At 33.2% G+C, this 5925-nt stretch overlaps 1 protein-coding gene and 1 long non-coding RNA gene across 8 annotated transcripts in view; one reads left to right on the top strand and one right to left on the bottom strand.

Moving 5' to 3' along the window:
* LOC106870672 (beta-1,3-galactosyltransferase 5) overlaps positions 1-5925 on the top strand; it is a 265603-nt gene that overhangs the window by 69137 nt on the left and 190541 nt on the right. The window lies entirely within an intron of this gene.
* The window catches only part of LOC128251597 (uncharacterized), a 185744-nt gene that overhangs the window by 104520 nt on the left and 75299 nt on the right, over positions 1-5925 (bottom strand). The gene's annotated exons all lie outside the window — the stretch shown is intronic.

Genomic DNA, 5925 nt, shown 5'->3' with positions numbered 1-5925 from the left:
ATATATATATATATATATATATATATATATATATATATATATATATATACTGATATGAAGATACGGAGATATGCAATCAACCACATGTGAGGCTGTACGTATCTTTTTTTTTTATGCGTTATCACTATCTTCGCAAACATGGAAAGGTCACATAGCCAATTGAACGTTATTCTGGAAAATGCTGTTATCAAATAACCTACAGCTATGGAATTTTCGATGCTCCGAATGTATATAGGAAAACTGTCATAAAATCAATACAGCTTTTCATATGTCTCCTCTAATTCTTCTCACCATCAACGCAAATCCAACTATTATAACTTCAACTATATTCGACATCTGTTTTAATTTACAGTTTAAGGCAGCGTTAATTTTTTGAAACGAGCACATGTAAAGTAGCACTCGTATACATGCAAACGCCGTTTAGTTGCTGGAATACAAAATATTTTTATATACAGAGAGAAATGTAAATTTTCCTAACATATGTATATGCTTACATAACTACGCATATATCTATTTCTTTATTGCCCACAAGGGGCTAAACATAGAGGGTACAAACAAGGACAGAGAAAGGGATTGAGTCGATTACTCTACCCCAGTGCGTAACTGGTATTTATTTAATCGACCCCGAAACGATGAAAGGCAATGTCGACTTCGGTGGAATTTGAACTCAGAACGTAGCGGCAGATGAAATACCATTAAGCATTTCGCTCGGGGTGCCAACGATTCTGCCAGCGCACTGCCTTTGCCAGCTTACCGCCTTAACTACGTATATATTTATGATACGTATTATGAAGTACATACAAATATGATTTTACGAAGTCCACAGTTGAACATATATATAAATAATCTTCCTAGTGATTAACAAAAATTCTGTATATTATACAGATTATATGTATAGACACAGGCACACATAGATTATATGTATATACATTTGTATATGCATAGCTACTAGCACAAGCACCAGGCAATGGGTCATTGTATATTCGGCTACCCAAATACCAGAACCTACTTGGAAACAAATTCTTTTCACTGTACTTTTATGAAGATGGGCCATTTCGCCCGAAATATATTTTTTTAATCTTTCATCTGCATTATTGGCTTTCCTCATTTCATTTATAATTGTAATAGATGTGTGCATATCTGTATACATACATACATACATACATACATACATAATACATAAATACATACATACATCATACATACATGCATATATAAATGCATACATGCATACATCATACATACATACATACATGCGCACATACATACATACATACATACATACATACATACATGAATATAGAAATCATAATTAACTGATTCTCCTGTATTTTCCCCTTAACCAAAACCAGGGAATTTTCAGCACTACTTCGTATACTTCTTTTCGTGCTCGTATCTCTTTTGCTGTACCATCTTACAGATAGACTAGCATGATAAACTAAACTTGTTGCCAATTTCAAAGAAAAAGAAAAAAAAAACTGAGGATTTTGGAGGCTTTTGTAAACTTCAATTTTTTGTGAAGCATTTCGGTTTATTCTTCAGCAAGCAGATATTCCTTTCCCTTCTCAGCAGATACGGAAAATATAATGTGTCAGAAGCGCTCTCTTTCGTTTGCAAGGGAAATTGTAAAAGCAAATATTAATCCCTCTAAGAACTGCAGCCAAACTAAATCAAAATAAACTACTTGCTAGAAATGGAACTTCCTTATCTATAAAATATTTGTAATTTTTTTTCTTTTATCGATTATATTCTCTTGCTTTCTTTGCAACGTTCTCTATATTTCCGATGTTGTTGAGATACTTGTAGTGTGTGTCGTTGTTATATAGCATTAGGTCCACACAGAGAAGTTGTACATTCACATTTATTTCAGCCGTGACCATAATGTCATTTTTATGTTATTATTTAGCGAATAGCAGAAAAATGCCTTCCGGGTGGTTTTCAGGTATTTCATAGATAATAATTACATATTCAAAAGCACCCAACAAATACGAAATGATACTGCAGCCAACATAATTTGGCTGAAGCTGGATTAAGTTAGAAGAATTTTTTTTTATTGTTATGTCTGTAGAAATAGTGTTATGACGTGTAAGATAAGACGAAAAAAACAGACAGGAAAGCTATCTTGCAATGTTAAAAAAAATGCTCTCACGCATTGAATTAAAGTTATTTTCTGTAATTGAAATTTTCAATAATGATAATAAAACTGAAACCACAGTTTGCTAAAAAAATTAATCCAACTTTCATAATTGCTATCTTTTAGTTTGAGAAAAGAAAAGCATGTAAAAGAAACAAGTTTTTTCAGTGTGTCTGGGTTCATAAGATACGCAGGTATCCAGTTTAACGGTAAAAAAGTAAGTAGCATTATTTTCCGACAAGAAACGGCGCTTGTATTTGGAGTGTCGTAAAGGAGTCTTTGTAATTCCACAATTATATAATTTATGATTTATATCAATAATAGGGCAATTAAATGGATGTGAGATGCATTATAGTCTTTATCTCATGACTTCAAATGAATTTAATATATTTGAAATAAACTGTCGAAGATTAGCAACAAATAAGCAAAACTAAACACCTCGTACCACTTGGTTTTCTTCCCGAAAGGTCAATTCTGAAACGACTCCGACTCTGAGAATATATATAGGCGTGTTTGCGCTTGAGACTAACTCACGTATTATGACCTCTTGACTTTGCAAGATATTATATTACATCATTATAGCTAATATATAAATCCATGTTCACCGTATAAAATTTTATTGGAGTTGAAGTAAGTGAAACAAACAACATGTGCGCGTAAAACTCAAACAAACAGCCAGAGAGAAAACGTTAACCTCGAGTTTCTAGATTTTGATCTATACATTACAACTACCATATCTTGTGGATTAAACTTTTGATGATTTTCAAAGCTTGTGTTTGAAGCTGACGAGAAAAAAGAAAACAAATTTCGGCGGCCATTTTTAATCATAATTTTATCGTGATGAATTACGATAATAACATGGATTATACGGCCATTCAACTATTATTCGACATGTTTGAAGCCTCTACTATTTTTTCTGCTTCTTTGAAGAAATAATATAATTATAGATATCTATATTCATCACTTCGTATTTACAAGAGTTTGTGTCATTTAACGTTGCTTTTATATTCAATTATAATATACATTTTGAACGTTATTAGAAACTTATCGAAAATATTTGCATTCGATTTGTTTTTTGTCCTTATTTACCAAAAATATTTTAAACGTAAGTTTTCTGTATTAAACATTCTTATATAACTTTAGATCGTGTAGTATTAAGAGTGTATTGGAATGGAATACTCCACAACATCACTCGAAATATTAATGTTGATGTTGATGCATTTGAGGAAGATGATGATGGTGAGGAAGAGAAGGATGTAGAGTGGATGATGCTGATATTCTATCCAAGTATAAGGCGGGCAGGGTAAGATAATATTTTTTTCCCGAGAAAAATGCTTAGAGATATTTATGTTTAAAATCCCGACGAGATTAATTTTGCGGTCCATTATTTCGGGATTTTGGAATAAGAAAATGTTTATGGTTAACAGTTTTCAAAGTTAACATACATTTTCATGGTTGTCAAAAATATCAAAGCCATTGAAGCTTTACAAGAATGTTAGAGACTAATGCTTCTGTGAAGACCCTCCACAATGTTTACACAGGTTATTGTTTTAATTTAATGGGACATACACTTATTTAATATACGCATTTTGAACAATCTTAGGTTATGTTGTGTGGACGCCCCAAGGTGATAAGTAGGCTAGTCCAATACGTATAAATAGATTGACCAAAAGCGTCGAGCAGAGCGGCAGAGCGAGACGGAGCCGTCGGTAGACTAGACGTCGAATTCGGTAGAGTCGAGTCATCGGTAGAGTCGAGTCGTTGGTAGAGTCGAATCGTCGGTAGAGTCGAGTCGTCGGTAGACTAGACGTCGAATTCGGTAGAATCGAGTCGTCGGAAGTGAGAGTTGAGTAGAGGTCATCCGCACGTACGATATAACAGGTTAACATACCGTTCTGTATAACATTCATACACAAGTATAACGGCACTAGTAATAATAATTTGTTTTCAGAAAATTTCTCAGTCACGAATATGTTAAAAACACAGGTCATTGTATTTTCTAATTCTAAATCTCATAAAGAAGTTTCCCTGACACAGACTATTACAGCTGGTACCATTCCACATTTGTGTAGACATTCATAATATTATATATATTATATATAAACAAATATTATATGTATGTATTTTATATCTATGTCGGTTCTTATGTGTAAGTTACAGCTGTCCTTAAAAAATGGAGGTGTATAACTCTTACAGTGTCAAATAAATATGATGATAAACTCATTTCCTCTCGGCTGCACCTTCAGTTCCATTTCTTCATCGGCGAAATATAGATTTTTCAGGTAGTTTGTGTACAGCATTATAACAATTTGTGTTGTTTTTTTTCATACCGTTAATTAGTACAATATTGTTATCTATGTGATAAAGAACGATGTCAAACCTATCCTACACACTCGTGCTGTGTATATATGGCAACATTTCATTGTAATTTGCGTTGACATTTTCTGAGAAAATGAATGTTCACATAAATTCAATGAATCTAGATTAATTATGCAGATTTGAAATGTTGCTAGTCACATGTAAAGAATATTGCCCATTGTGAAATCTACAGGCAAGTCTGTTTCACTTTATTGTCATTCCTATGCATTTCTCGAGGCTATCAGTCAGCTGGACGGCTTTTGGACTGGAAAAATGTTACTTGATTATACTTAGAAGGTGATCAAGCATGACATCTGTAATATTTCTGAAAGCGCTTATGCATTATTATGAATCAGTTTTCACATCTTGTTAAAGAAGTTCTAGACCAATCAGGCGTCTGTTCTCTTGCCAACCGAGATAAGTAATATATGTAGGTTTATGAAACTGGAAAGTTAGTTAGGTATAAAAAAAAAACATATTAGTGGGGAATGGACCCTAGAAGCTTGTCATTGCTTACTCTATAAACAATGTGTGTATTACAGTTTATTCCATCAACGGTGGTTCGCTTTAGGGTTAATGCGGGATTTAGTATCGTTGAAATGTATACAAAAGTTAAGACGATGTTGACATTTAAAGCAGTGTTGGTAGTGATTGTGATTCTGTTGAAGTTTAATGTATTAGTTAAGAGCGTATTCTATTTAGAAAATGGTGTATCTGGAGCAGATTTATATGAAGTTGATAACAAGATTCGTGGAGTTCTTAGAAAGTTGCTATGCGATATTAATACTAGTCTTGTGATAGATTTAGTAGCAATATTATAATGTTTCCTACACAGATTATGTTTATGTGGACGTAAAGATATCAGTAGATGTTACTTTTGTTGCATAGAGATAGAACAGGGCTCAGTAAAGTTTATTCATCCTCTGATCATATGCATTTGTTCTGACGAAAAGTTGGGATATGATTAAATCCCTTTTGAGTTTTTACACAGATTTCTGTCAGATGCATTATTTACATTTGACGGATACTTGTCCTCATCTTGTTGGTTGTTAACACAGCGTTTCGGCTGATATACCCTCAAAGCTTTCATCAGGTGTCTTGGGAAAATTTCGAACCTGGGATCACATTCCTAAGGTAATTTTCGATGTTATTATTATTATTATTTTATGTTTGACTTTTGTTTTGCATTTGTACAAGTTGGATCCAAGTCTCACCCAGAGACCTCAAGAGACAACAAGTTAGAAGTTCATGTAGGTGTTAAGCCTAGGGTACCATATATTTGGATTTGTACAGTTTTGTTCAAGTGAATGTTTAAGAAGCCATAAAAAAATTATGTTTGCTTTAAAATTTGAGATCACATAGACAGTATTTTACGTAGGATATGGGCAGTTCCCATGAGCACTATCTTTTGAACTTCAGCCATTTTGGGGTTT

Source organism: Octopus bimaculoides, chromosome 1 (genome assembly GCF_001194135.2).
Source record: "Octopus bimaculoides isolate UCB-OBI-ISO-001 chromosome 1, ASM119413v2, whole genome shotgun sequence".
NCBI lineage: Eukaryota > Metazoa > Mollusca > Cephalopoda > Octopoda > Octopodidae > Octopus > Octopus bimaculoides.
This window is presented reverse-complemented; position numbering and strand designations above follow the sequence as displayed.